The 14,093-nt window shown below is 46.2% G+C and overlaps 1 protein-coding gene across 4 annotated transcripts in view; it reads left to right on the top strand.

The window, feature by feature from the left end:
• ATP9A (ATPase phospholipid transporting 9A (putative)) overlaps window positions 1-14,093 on the top strand; it is a 133,310-nt gene that overhangs the window by 1,709 nt on the left and 117,508 nt on the right. The gene's annotated exons all lie outside the window — the stretch shown is intronic.

Genomic DNA, 14,093 nt, shown 5'->3' with positions numbered 1-14,093 from the left:
CAATGATAAAATGCCGTGTGTGTGCGTGCGTGTGTGTGTGTGTGTCTGTCTGTCTGTCTGGGGTGCATATACGAATTAAACAAGCCCTGACCACAGGTGCATGCCTCCTGACCCTGCATTGGAATCACCTGGGCAGCTTAAACAATTACCATCCCTGCCCCATTTTAGACCTTTGAAATAAGAGTCTGGGGTGGGACCTGGCTATAAGCTGCCCTGATGATTTTAATGCGCTGGCATAGTTGAGAACCTCTGATTCAGTGCATGAGAGAAAAATGCAAATAATTATTTTAAAGTGATGATTACCATGATAGAAATATGCACCGTTGATACAGGGGCCCAGAGGGAGTGGTGCCGACAGTTGGGGAAAAAAAAAAGATTTCTGTTTGTTATTGGCATGGAAGATCACTCCTTCTTTAGAATTTGCCACTTTGGAACTAATTGATTTCCTAAACAGTGACATGGATTCAAATTCAACTCAGGTATCTGGAATTCCAGGTATTTGCGTATATGTTCTAGTATTTAACCTGCATTTTTAGGAGTAGCCTTGTCAAGTTGCGGATCTTGGCGTTGGGAAGCACTTTTGGAAGCACGGAGAGGTGGAAAGGCTTCCTGTAGTTTAAGGTGGGGGGGCAGGGGGGAGGTAAAGGAATAAGAAATATATTTGTGATGGGTCAGACTCTTTGCTGGGCACTTGAGATAAATGGCTGTGTTTAAATCCTCATAACAACTGTGTGAATTTTTGGAGTTAGTTTCTTCATTTTATAGACAGGGAAACAGATTCAGTGATGCTAAATAATTTGTTGGAGGTCATAGGGATACTCAGTGTGAGGAGGTGGATCAACTCCTTTTACCTAATGGCTCAAAGCTGTAGGATGGTTGGGGGATTTTGTGGTTAAAAAACCAAAAACATAGGTGCCACAGGTCCCAGGAGACAGAGTATAATTAATGCTGGGGTCACTCAGCATATGTCACCAAGACATGCAGTTTATTTGCTGGAGGAATCCCGTAGCCCAGAGCTCTTTTCTCTCTTGAGAAAGTTACCACATCCTGATGTTGAGAAAACTATTACAGTGGTTTTGTTTGGACACAAGGCATTTGCCTCACATTGCTGGAAACCATTTTTCTGACATCATGTGCTTTCCTTCTGGCTAAATGAAGTTCTCCTCTTGGTGAAACACAAGAGATTTTGTTAAGAGCGTGGGCGTAGGATTGGAGAGCTGGGTGCAAGCCTGGGTTTTTTTTTGCCACTCACTAGCTGTGTGACTTGGGGAAATTACTTTACCTTTCTGGGTCTCATTTTTTCATCTGTAAAGTGGGAGTAACAGTAATTATGTATACCTCCTAGGATTGTTTTGAGACTTAATCCGTGTTAAGTTTGGAACACTAAGTGCTTAGTACCTCCTGGGTCTTTACTAGGACAGATAGTGATAATTAGGTCTTTGTGTAAGGTTTGCTTTGGGGGATCTCCAGAACGCTCCTTTGAGAGGAAGGACCTTTGACGGTAGGAAGTAAAGAAATATTACTGACTTCATTGCTCCTTCCTGATCAAATCCAGGAAATGATTAACTACATAAACTATTCCATCCAGGTATGTAGACGCCCTGGTGTGATAGATATTGTCGAAAGCAGCTCTGGCAGAACTGAGACTTTGCCTTCTCTTAGTGATAATTTGGGGTTTTGTGGCCAAATTGGACAAGGATGCTTTGATTTTTGATGTATTTGGACTTGGGGCATTAGGAAGTTTTGGATGAACTGGGTTAAGAAAGAGCTGACTATTTAGGTACAGAGTCTATTTCAGCCTTTTTTTTTTATAAATAACTTTATTCAAGTATAATTTACATCACATAAAATACATCCACTGTTAATGTACAGCTCACTGAGTTTTTTACAGTAGATTTATAGAGTTTGTGCAGCCATCCCCACGATCCAGTTTTTGAACATTTCCATCAGTCGCAAAAGTTCCCTCGTGCCTGTTCGCAGTTCATCCCAGGCTGTCACTGGTCTGCTTTCTGTTTTCATAGGTTTGCCCTTTCTGGAAATTTCGTATAAATGGAATCATAAAATATGTTGTCTTTGTATCTGCCTTTTTTCACAGCATTTTTTTTAATTTAAAATTTTTTAATACAATTTTTAAAGGTTACTTTCCATTTACAGTTATTACAAAATATTGGTTATATTCCCTGTGTTGTACGGTACATCCTTGAGCTCATCTCACACCCAGTAGTTTGTACCTTTTGCTCCCCAGCCCCTATTTAGCACCGCCCACCCCCCACTGGTAACAACTAGTTTTGTTCTCCATGTCTGTGAGTCTGCTTCTTTTTTGTTAGCACAATGGCTTTAAAGTTCCTTTTTATTGCTTAATAGAATTCCATTGTGTAGATATACCATATTTTGTTTATCTGTTCACCAAGATGGACATTTGGATTATTTCCAGTATTTGACTATTGTAAATAACACTGCTAAGAACATTCAAGTCTTTGTATAGACATATGCTTTTATTTCTCTTGTCTACTGTGAGGTTTTTTTTTGGCTGCGTTGGGTCTCTGTTGCTGAGCACGGGCCTTCTCTAGTTGCGATGAGCGGGGGCTACTCTTCGTTGTGGTGCGCGGGCTTCTCATTGCCGTGGCTTCTCTTGTCGTGGAGCACAGGCTCTAGAGCACAGGCTTCAGTAGTTGTGGCACATGGATTTAGTAGTTGTGGCTCGCGGGCTCTAGAGCGCAGGCTCAGTAGTTGTGGCGCACGGGCTTAGTTGCTCCGCGGCATGTGGGATCTTCCCGGACCGGAGCACAAACCCGTATCCCCTGCATCGGCAGGTGGACTCTCAACCACTGCGCCACCAGGGAAGTCCGGCAGGTGGATTCTTAACTACCGTGCCACCGGGGAAGTCCCAGACCACTGTCTTTTCCCTCCTGTGCCTCAGTTTCCTCTTCCGTAAAGTGGCGACATAGTAAGAGCCCATGTGGTCGGGCATCATGTATGCAGAGGAGATATGAGCCCTCAGAGAACGCCAGAAATTGTTCTTTGCACAGCCTGGAAGAGGGACCAAGCCTCATGCGGACTCTTGCACTGGGTAACACGATCTCCTCGTCTTTCTAGAACTTTGTAGAGAGTCTGGTTGAGTGAGAACTCTGGCCAGAAAATGGCCACAGAGGACTCGACTCTGCCAGAAGCTCTCTCAGACCTCAAATGGCTAAATCTGTAGTGGCAGGGCTGCTGCAGGCCACGTGCTCCTTTGCAGAGGTGCTCACGCCACGCCAGGACGAGGGTGCAGCAGTGATGTGAATTCACTGTTGATGTGGACGAACAGTGCCCGCGTAGGGAGTTCTTTATACAGATGTGTTTATTCAATGGGAAGTTCTGAACTTTTGATTGAAGCTGTCACTTCTGATTTGTGATGTTAAAATGCCTGTCTCTGTTGACATCATGGAGGGTAGTATTAGGTATACAGTACAGTTGATTCTCATTACTTGCAGTAGTTTTGTTCTGTGAAGTCCCTGCCAGCACTGAATTAGCGAACAGTGAACCACAGCTCCTAGGGGGAAATACAGGGTTAGGTTCCTGCGAGCCTTGGGTTACAGCATTTCAGTCGACCGATCAGTAGAGAACCCTGTGTTCGGTATATTTCTGTTGAAAGACGTGGTATTTAAATATATTGTTGATTCATTAACACTGAGCTTGTGACCAACAGCACTGCAGCTCATGCCTTGAAGGAAGCTTATATGTAACACATGTGTTTTTCTCCATGAGGCACATCACAGGCTTCTTGCTCTTAGGAATGCTGACAGTGCTGGGACCATTTTAAACAGTGATAATAGATAACAAAAAGCACAGAAATGCAGGACACATGGCACTAAACAGGCCATGAAGAGGGCACTTTTGTACAGTATGAGAGCGGAGACGAGAAGGCAGATCCTTGCCCCGTTCAGCCTCAGCTGGGAATGTGTGTGGGTGACTCGGATGGTTTTTTCCGCTCTGAGCATGTCTGTGAATGACCATGAGAGTGCTGTGAGCATGGATTTTTGAGGTTACGAATTTTAGGCAGTAGGTGAATTGGCAAAAACAAATATCACAAATCAGAAGGATGGGCTGTATGTAGGGGTGCGTGTGTTTTCAGTGTCTTTCTGTTGGCACAGTGGACGTGGTATTAGGTATGCAGTTCTAATACCTAATATTAGGTATTAATATTGGGGGGTGGGGTGTGTTGGGGGGAGCATGTATGGGGATTGTGCTGGTGAATGAAATGCATAGACCCCAGCCCTTCCCCTCTCTGTGATGCAGTGGAGAGTTGCATTAACAGCTCTCTGCTCCCTTGGATGAGAACAGAGCAGGCGTTGGTAGCGGCCCATCAGGAAGTGCTCTGTGCGTCCTCTGCCAGCCCAGCTGCACTTGTGCCATCCACTTCCTGTTACAGAATCCCTGCCGTGGGCCCTCCCCTGTACTGACCAAACCCGGACCAGGTGCTCCCTGCCCATGCCAGGCACAGGCAGTGACACCAGATGTGAAATTACAAACCCAGGTGGAGATACTGAAGGGTAGAGCGTGGATACAGGCGCCACTCTTGCCGGGGCTTCCCTGAGGAAGGCCAGTGAGCCACCTGGGTGCCAGTCCCTAAGGAAGCAGGGTGGCCATTTGACCTTGACCTTGGCCACCCATGCAACAAGTAGAAAGTAGGAGGCGGGGTGTCGAATGATCCGTCTTTGGACTTTCGGCTGTCACTTCTCAAAACAGAAGTTTCTTCTAATATCTCTACCCAGATGCACGTGATGAAAATCATTGACTAGGGCTGGCCAGACTTGATGGCCACCTTTGGGAATGGACATGAAGTGCCTGGAGCTTCCCTCCTAAAAGTGAGTGGACTTTGGTTTAATTTAGAAAGAAAAAGACTCATTGTAACATATTTTTTGATGACTTTTACCTAAAGAGATAGAATGGTGCTGATTGTTTTTAAAGCTAGCATCTTTTATTTATGTGACTTTGAAAGATTGAGGTATTCAGAGCTTGGCCTGTGGGAAGCTTCGCCAGAGATCACTAGGTGGCTCGTGGCCAAACATTGAAAGGTTAGCAAATATGTTTATAGTTCCTTCTGTTTGTGCCAAGTGATACTTGTTTCCTCTTTGTAGTAGTGACAGGAAGATTTCTTTTAGAATACATTTCAGTAAAAAACACAGAGTTGATTTAAAAGTATGAAGTCAGTAATAGCTCGGTAGGTTTGTAGACGTGCCCACGTCATGCCTGACATTTAGGAAGTGGTGGCCTGTGCTAATAACATGGTGCTGTTGGTCTAAAAATATAATGTTATTGTTACAAAGGGGAAAGAAAAGGGATAAGCTGGTTGTGCTAATAGATTAAAAATTCTTTTTTTAAAAAATTATTTTATTGAAGTATAGTTGATTTGCAATGTTGTGTTAGTTTCTGCTGTATAGCAAAGTGAGTCAGTTATGCATATATATATTCTTTTCCATTATGATTTATTACAGAATATCGAATATAGTTCCCTGTGCTCTACAGTAGGACCTTGTTGTTTATCCATTCTGTATATAATAGTTTGCAGCTGCTAATCCCAAACTCCCACTCCATCCCTTGCCCATCCCACCAACCCCTGAGCAACCACAAGTCTGTCTTCTGTGTCTGTGAGTCTGTTTCTGTTTCATGGATAAGTTCATTTAGGTCATGTTTTAGATTACACATATAAACAATGTCATATGATATTTGTCTTTCTCTGTCTAAGTTATTCACTTAGTATGATAATCTCTAGGTCCATTCATGTTGCTGCAAATGGCATTATTTCATTCTTTTTTATGGCTGAATAATAACATTGTGTACACGTACCACATCTTCTTTATCCACTCATCTGTCGATGGGCACTTAGATTGCTTCCGTGTCTTGACTATTGTAAATAGTGCTGCTATGAACATTGGGGTGCATGCATCTTTTCGAATTATGGTTTTGTCCGGATATATGGCCCGGGAGTGGGATTGCTAGATCATATGGTAGTTCTATTTTTAGTGTTTTGAGGAACCTCCGTACTATTTTCCATAGTGGCTGCACCAACTTACATTCCCACCAACAGTGTAGGAGGGTTCCTTTTTCTCCACACCTTCTCAGCATTTGTTATTTGTAGACTTAAAAATTCTTTTTATTTTTCCAAGTTGTCCATGAAAAACATGATTTATTAAAAAATTTTTTTTGCGGTACGCGGGCCCCTCACTGTTGCGGCCTCTCCCATTGCGGAGCACAGGCTCCGGACGCGCAGGCTCAGCGGCCATGGCTCACGGGCCCAGCCACTCCGCGGCATGTGGGATCTTCCCAGACCGGGGCACGAACCCGTGTCCCCTGCATCGGCAGACGGACTCTCAACCACTGCGCCACCAGGGAAGCCCAAAAAAGATGGTTTTTAAACGATGGTTAGTTTACCCAGTTCATCTGGGACCTTAACGTTGCTTTAATCATTGTCTAAAGTTTGTGGGAGGTTTGTGGGAGAGAACAGTTGGAAGGGGCCCCATGGAAAGGAAGGCTTCTTGTGTGAATTGGAAAGCTGGGTGGGCTGGAGACTATTGCCTTCTTCCAGTTAGATCTCTGTGGCATTTGCCCAGTGCCAGGGAAGAGCCTGCTGGCTGCCCTCCCTGAGGAAGAAGACGCCTGTGGAGGGAACGGGGCCTGGTAGGCTCTCCCCCTCTTTGCTGGGCCATCTGCTGTGACACAAGATGAGGTAGGGTTTGGCCAGTTTAGACCTCAGGGATCCTCAACCTCAGCACTATTGATATGTTCGGTTTGACAGTTCTCTGCCTTGGGAGCCTGTCCTGTGCACTGTAGGATGTTGGGCAGCATCGCTGGCCTCTACCCCCTAGATGCCAGTGGCACCCTCCCCCCAGTTGTGACAACCCAAACTGTCTCCAGACATTGCCATGTCCCCCGGGGGGTGGGAGGAGTAGGAGTGGGCAGAATTGCAGCTGTTAGGACCCAATGGATGAGTGGAATGTGTACACTCTATGAAAAGCCATGCCCCTTATTGTCCTTAAGGTGACTCATCCTGTCTTTAAAAAAAAAAAAAGAAAGAATGAAAAAAGAAGAACCTGCTGGGCAAGAGATTCATGTTTGGATTACGTTCTTAACTCTGAGTTCAGCTGCTCATTTAGCAGCTAAGGAAGTCTTGAGCTGTTGGAAGAAAGCATTTGGGAAGTGTCATGGGCTGACGTGTGTCCCTCTCCAAATTTACACGTTGAGGTCTTAACCCAGCACCTTAGCAAGTGACTGTATTTGGAGACAGGGCCTTTAAAGAGATGATTAAATTAAAACGAGGCCATTACGGTGAGCCCTTAACTAATCTGAGTGGTGTTCTAAGAAGAGGAGATTAGGACACGAAGAGAGATACCAGGCATGAGAGGAAAGCCCATGAGGACACAGGGAGAAGGTGGCCGTCTGCAAGCCAAGGGGAGAGGCCTCAGAAGGTAACAAATCTGCTGACACCTTGATCTTGGAGTTTCCAGACTCCCAAGCTATAAGAAGATAAATTTCCAGTGTCTAAGCCCCCCGGCCTGTGATATTTTCTTATGGCAGCCTGAGCAGGCTAATATAGGAAGCATCGTGTGGTTATTTTGGTCGGTGAGGAATCTCTCGGTGTTTTTGGTAAACCTTTATTTTAGACCGATGATGAGTTCTTCAGTGCTTTTCTTTAGACAGTCCGGTCTCAAGAATTCTCCATAAGCAAAGAGTTCTCCATGTTGCAAAGTCATGTCCACTAGAGCTGAATGCCACCCCCCACCCCCCTGCAACCTAAAACACGTGCCACATGCTCTGTAAGGTGGAGGTGCTGTCCCCAGATGTTTCCTTTTGCTTAAAGAGTTTACAGGGGTCACATTTCAGGTTGTGCTTTGGATGGTTGGTTTGTTAGTTCATGTCACTTGGACTGTGCTAGATTAATTTGATGAGAATTATAATAGTTGCTGCCCCCTATCGTGTGCTGATTAGGTGTCCAGTGCTCTTCTAAGAGTTTTACGTGGACCATCCCATTTCATCCTCCTGACAGCCCTACTTTACAGGTGACAAACTGAAGAACGGTTTTGGTTTAGAATTAAAAGCTCATTTCAGTTTTTTTGAAAGGCTCATTTTAATTTGAATTTCTGCAGCAAATTGTATATCTCAACCTGTCTCTGTGCCCTTTCCTATTTGAGTTTTCTTGTAATGGCCATTTAGAGGAAGTGATTTTTGTTGAGGGAAGAGGAATTGTGGGTTTGTGAGCCTTCAGTGGTTTGGAGGTAAATATGTGTGTACTCCATTGTTCCTGGTAGAAGCAGAGAGCAGAAATGATGTGACAGAGGAAAATTCTGGAAACTTCAAATTATCCCAATCACTGTAAATCCATCAGAAGCATAATATCTGTTTTCAGAGTTAGTTTCCATATTGATCCTTATTTTTTTTAATTCACTCTCTCTGTAGGAGAGACATTCATGCTAATGGCGGGGGTGGGGGAGTGCAGAACATCTATTTCTAAAATGTGTGTACTCACCCTGTAAAAGGAAGTGATTTGAATCTGAATACTTTTTAGCTTTTATACAGTCAGTCCCCATGAAAGTGCAAAGAAAATTTAAAACTGGAGAACCTCCCCCGCTCCCATCCTCTCCCCTCTTTTTTCTGTTCTCCAGATTAAAGGCAGTCAGAGGCTCTCATACAAGGAATGACGCAATTGTGTCCGGGTAAATCGAAGGACTAGGTAGTAAACAGACAACACCACTTGTCCCACCTCGCAGGGTTTTTTTCCCTAAATAAGCTGCTTAAAAAACTATGCATATGTACACATCCATGCATATATATACACACACAGGAAAGTGCACAAATCATAAACACACAGCTTGATGAATTTTCATGAAGTGAACACACTCCCGTAACTGGCAGCAGATAAACAGGCTCTGACCTCAGAAGCCTCCTCTTGCCTCCTTCCTCCCCCGCCTTGATCTATATCCTGACTTCTAACAGAGATTGGCTGGGCCTGTTTTTGACCTTTAAGTAAATGCAGTCATGTAGCAGGTACTCACTCATGCCTGTTAATTCTTGCTCCATGTTTGATTCATAAGGGTTGACCGTGTTGCATGTTTATTGTAGTTTGTTCACTCCTGTCCGCCATGTGAAGTCAGAGTATGAATAAGTCATTGATCCTTGAACGATGAGGGGGAGGGGGTTAGGGGTGTCGACCCCCAACCAGTCAAAAATCCAAGTACTGGTACTGCTTGCTGTCTTTGCCTCAAAAACAAAGGAATTGATAAATGACTCACCCGAGAGCAGAAGCTCAAACAGTTTGAATAGAATAAGGACTCAAACGCTAGTTCTTTTGATTTTACATGTTGTGATCTCTAATCAAACACAAACTTTTCCCCAAACTTAGTTAATTTAAAGATGTGTAAAATGAAAATACAGGTGCGTTATTTATCGAGAAAAATCCACATATAAGTAAGTGGACTGGTGCAGTTCAGACCCATGTTGTTCCAGGGCCAGCTGTATTCTGTGACCCCTCTATCCCATCTCTTCCTGATGGCCAAGTGGGACGTTTCCAGCTTGAGGTCTCATGAATGGTGCTGCTGTGGACCTTCCTGAGCTTATCTTGAGGACATGTATTATGTGGCTTTGTTGGGCCCTTGGGGATATTTGTGTTTAGCTTTAGTAGAAATTGATAGTTTTCCAAATTGTACGAATTTGTGCTTCTCCACCCGGGAAAGTGCCAGATGCTCCACATCCTCGTCCACACTTGGTATTTGCCATTTTTCGCTTTAGCCTTCCTCATGGGAGCATAGCAGTATCACAAGAAATGTATTTAAAAAAAATATTTATTTGGGGCTTCCCTGGTAGCGCAGTGGTTGAGAGTCCGCCTGCCGATGCAGGGGACACGGGTTCGTGCCCCCGGTCCGGGAAGATCCCACATGTCGCGGAGCGGCTGGGCCCGTGAGCCATGGCCGCTGAGCCTGCGCGTCCAGAGCCTGTGCTCCGCAACGGGAGAGGCCACACAGTGAGAGACCCGCGTACCGCAAAACAACAACAACAACAACAAAAAAACAACAACAAAAGTTTTATTTGAGAGAGGCTTCATTTTCTTGCTCTGAAGTCAAGTTTTAGACGTACAGGATAGCCACATCATGGTAACCCTGAACCTAAACGTGGCAAAATGGTCGCATCACAGCAGCCTTGCCTTTCTGACCAAGTACTCTCCTTTTATTTTTACTTTGATTTTACTTTGCCTCATGATAACTTTGTACCATAGCTCACGCTAGCTCAAAGATTGCAGCCTCTGTCCTAACGCAGATCCTCGTTTCTACCTTGGTTCCTCCCAGTATATTCTGCAGCTTGGTCTTCCTTTCCTTTCCTTTTTCTTTTTTTGCATTTCTTAGTTTTGATGTTTTTTGATTGAGGTAACATTGGGTTGTAGCATTATGTAAGTTTCATGTGCACAACATTATATTTCTATTTCTGCATACATTACAACCAAACACCCTCCTCTTGAGTAGTTTTCATCATAAGGGAAACAATAAAAAAGTATAAAATTTACTTTCTTTTAATTGTAAAGTGAGTGCATGTGTATTAAAAATTGGAGAACAGAGAAAACTGATGAATGAGTTACTGGTGTAACTTTCCCTTCAAAGGCAACCACAGTTAACACAAACCTTCTAGCATATGCTGTTTTCTTCCTGTCTTGTTTCCGTGTGTACATTGTTTGATGAATTATAACCATGTAGCACATGTGTTTTTATTTCCTGCTTTTTTTTTTTCATTCAACATTTTAATGTAAGGCTTTTTTTGTATCATGATGTGCTCTTTAAATGACACTTTAAGTGGCAACATATTATTTCTTTGAGGAGACACCTTTAATTTACATAACCAGGGCCCTGTAGTTCTACAAGTTGATTCTTATTGTCACTTTATAAATATAATGTATTCATTCTGAACGCTGGCCCTGCAAAGCAGAGGCACGCCAAAGACACACAAAGGGAAAGTTGAGGGAGGCCCAGGCCTGGGTTATGGTGATCTCATGTTTGCTCTTTGGCTGGAGATGCTCTCGTTTCAGTCCTCACCGCCTCCCAGCTGCTTCCTGCTGCATCACTGAGATTTCTTGTGTTTCCATTAACTGGGGCTGAGCCTTTGTCAGTCACTAATATCCCCTGAGCAGTACTGGGATGTTTTGTGCCCAGTGATGGAACCAGGGGCCTGGGGGACCAGGGCTTGTTAGAGAACAGCCCCTGTACAGTCAAGCCGGAGACAGCTGCTGTGGCCCTGGAGGTACCTGACCCACTCAGAGCCCTCCCCAGCTCTGGGGCCCCACACGGGACTTTTTTTTTTTTTTGGCTGCATTGGGTCTTCACTGCTGCACGGGGGCTTTCTCTAGTTGCAGCGCTTCATTGTGGTGCACGGGCTTCTCATTGCGGAGCACGGGCTCTAGGCTCGTGGCCTTCAGTAGTTGTGGCTCGCGGGCTCTAGAGCACAGGCTCAGTAGTTGTGGCACACGGGCTTAGTTGCTGCAGGGCGTGTGGGATCTTCCCAGACCAGGGCTCGAACCCCTGTCCCCTGCATCGGCGGGTGGATTCTTACCACTGCGCCACCAGGGAAGCACCCCACACGGGACTTTTAAACACTAGCATTTTATTTTTTCTAGTATAAAAGTAATAATTTCTGTTAAAGAAAACTACTGATTTCTCTTAGAGAAAGGTTAAAGATGCAGTAGCTAGAATTTAAAGCCCAACTTTCTATTAACATTTAGGTATGTTTCCTCCTGATCTATAATTTTATCAGATGGCTATTGGGTGACATTATTTTCGTTGGTTTTTGCTGTTAGAAATTAGAACCTAGTCTACAGAGGCTATCTTTCTTTTTTTTTTAGCCATGCCATGGGCCATGTGGGATCTTAGCTCCCTGACCAGGATGGAACCCGCACCTCCTGCAGTGGAAGTGCAAAGTCTTAACCACTGGACCACCAGGGAAGTCCCTAGAGGCTATCTTGATGCATGAATTTTTGCTACATCTTGGACAATGAATTTCTGGAAGGGCTCTGCCATTTTACACCCCATGAAAGCCAGAATGGCCCTTGTTCCAGGGTCAGGATAATTTTGCCTTTTGCCTAGCGCAAACCCCCGAGATTGGGAAAGTTCAAGAAAAAGAGAGAGAAAGAAATAAAAACACATGCTTTCCTTTCTTTGTCAGCCACAGATCAGGCTTCCTGTTTATTAACGTGTGAGCCAGGTGGAGCTGGAGGGCAGTAGGGGCCTGTGGTCGATGGAGGACAGGCTTGCTCCGTGGTAACGCTAACGCTCTGTGGATGGACTGGGGGAACCGAACACCTCACAGTGGTGTGTGTTTGGTGGCTGTGAGAGATAACGGAGTCTGCAAGCATACAGTAAATGTTTGTTGAACGAATAAAAGGCTTTCTAGATCCAGTTTCTCTTGACAAAGCTGTGTGTAGACAACAGGGCCAAGGGCACGTCTGCTTCCCTGCAGAGGAGGGTGAGGGTTGTAGTGGGGTCGTTGGAGCCCAGGGTCACGTTCCCCTGCAGCAGCAGCATTAGGACAGGTGTGAAGTGCTCCCTGTGAGGGCCCTGCCACGCCTGAGCTGCCCTCGGACCAGCCCCTCAGCCCCTCTACCACCTGTTTCCAAAGGTAAACCCCTCCCAAGCGACAGGTGTTGTAACTTCTGGCGTCTTACAGGCGCCCTTGGAAACATCCCCCGTGGCCTTCCTGGGGGCTCGGTGCCAGAGCCATGCCTGGTGGGGCAGCGCCTTGGCGGGGCTGCAGCCCCGGTCTCCAGGGGAGCGCGGATGGAGCTGAGTCCAGTTAGGAGGCGGGTTCCTGGTGGAGGGCTGGCTCCCCACCACCTGGCTTGGCTGCCCAGCACCTTGAGGGGCTGAGAGCCTGGATTCAGGCACCGCTGCCTCTGTCCACGTTGGCCTCCTCCTCTCACTGGCTATATGACCTTGGGCGAGAGAGTCCAGCTCTCTGAAAACGGGTGTGATGACAGTGCTGGGGGGGCGGGGTGTGAGGACTGAATGAGCTGATGCATGTCAGGTGCTTAGATCCCAAGCGTGGGGCCCCCGGGAAGTACAGTAGCAGTGATAGCCGTTGTCAAGGATGACAGTGGGGTGGAGGGAGGAGCCATGCGGGCCTGGGCGGTGGCACTGGGGACCCTCCGTGTGTCCTGCTGTGTCTCTGTCATTGGGTTCCTCCCTAGGTGGTCGTCTGAACAATTCAGAGGTGGCTCTTGGAGTCTGCTGTAGTGTGAGGTCTTCAGGCGCCGGTTAAGAGCGATGGCTCTCGGGTCCACCTGCTGGACCCACAGCTGACTCTGCCCCCCACCAGCTGCAGGACTCTCAGTGTGGGAGGGGGGCGATGAGAGCGCCCACGGAATGGGGGTCAGGATCAAGGGAAGTAATTCACGTGGACAGCCGGCACACGCTGAGCGCTTTATAGCTGTTCTCGCTTATTGTCCTGGTATCTGGGGAATTGCCTTCCATGTAATCATTCAGTTCTGTTCAGTTCTCTGGCATTCTGTGGGCTGCTGCTGGGTGCTGCCGCACCAGACCTCTTCTAGAACCCGTGAGCAGATGGCCTAGCGAAAGTGTCCACGTGTGAGCAGGGTCCCTGCACGCTGGGTGCCTGGGGCATGTGAAGGGATCCACGCAGAGCGACCGAGCACCTGCTGTATGCCAGGCCTGGGGTGGGAGGCGAGCAGTATCTGGTCTCTGACCCACAAGCTTGTGGCTGAGATTTAAGGCTGCAGACTGAGAGCTGTGTGCTGTTTGGGCAGCAGTGTGGGGTTTTTGGGTTTTTTTTTGGTTTTGGTTTTAAATTTAAAAAGTTTAATCACAGGGTCACATAGTTCAGTATTGGTTTTTTTCTTATAAATTTATGTGTTTGTTTGTTTTTGCTGCATCGGGTCTTTGTTGCTGCGCGTGGGCTTTCTCTAGTTGTGGCGAACGGGGGCTACTCTTCGTTGTGGTGCATGGGCTTCTCATTGCGGTGGCTTCTCATTGCGGAGCACGGGCTCTAGGCACACGGGCTTCAGTAGTTGTGGCACACAGGCTTGGTTGCTCCGCGGCATGTGGGATCTTCCTGGACGACGG

The sequence above is a fragment of the Pseudorca crassidens genome, chromosome 15, assembly GCF_039906515.1.
Source record: "Pseudorca crassidens isolate mPseCra1 chromosome 15, mPseCra1.hap1, whole genome shotgun sequence".
In the NCBI taxonomy this organism is placed as follows: domain Eukaryota; kingdom Metazoa; phylum Chordata; class Mammalia; order Artiodactyla; family Delphinidae; genus Pseudorca; species Pseudorca crassidens.
This window is presented reverse-complemented; position numbering and strand designations above follow the sequence as displayed.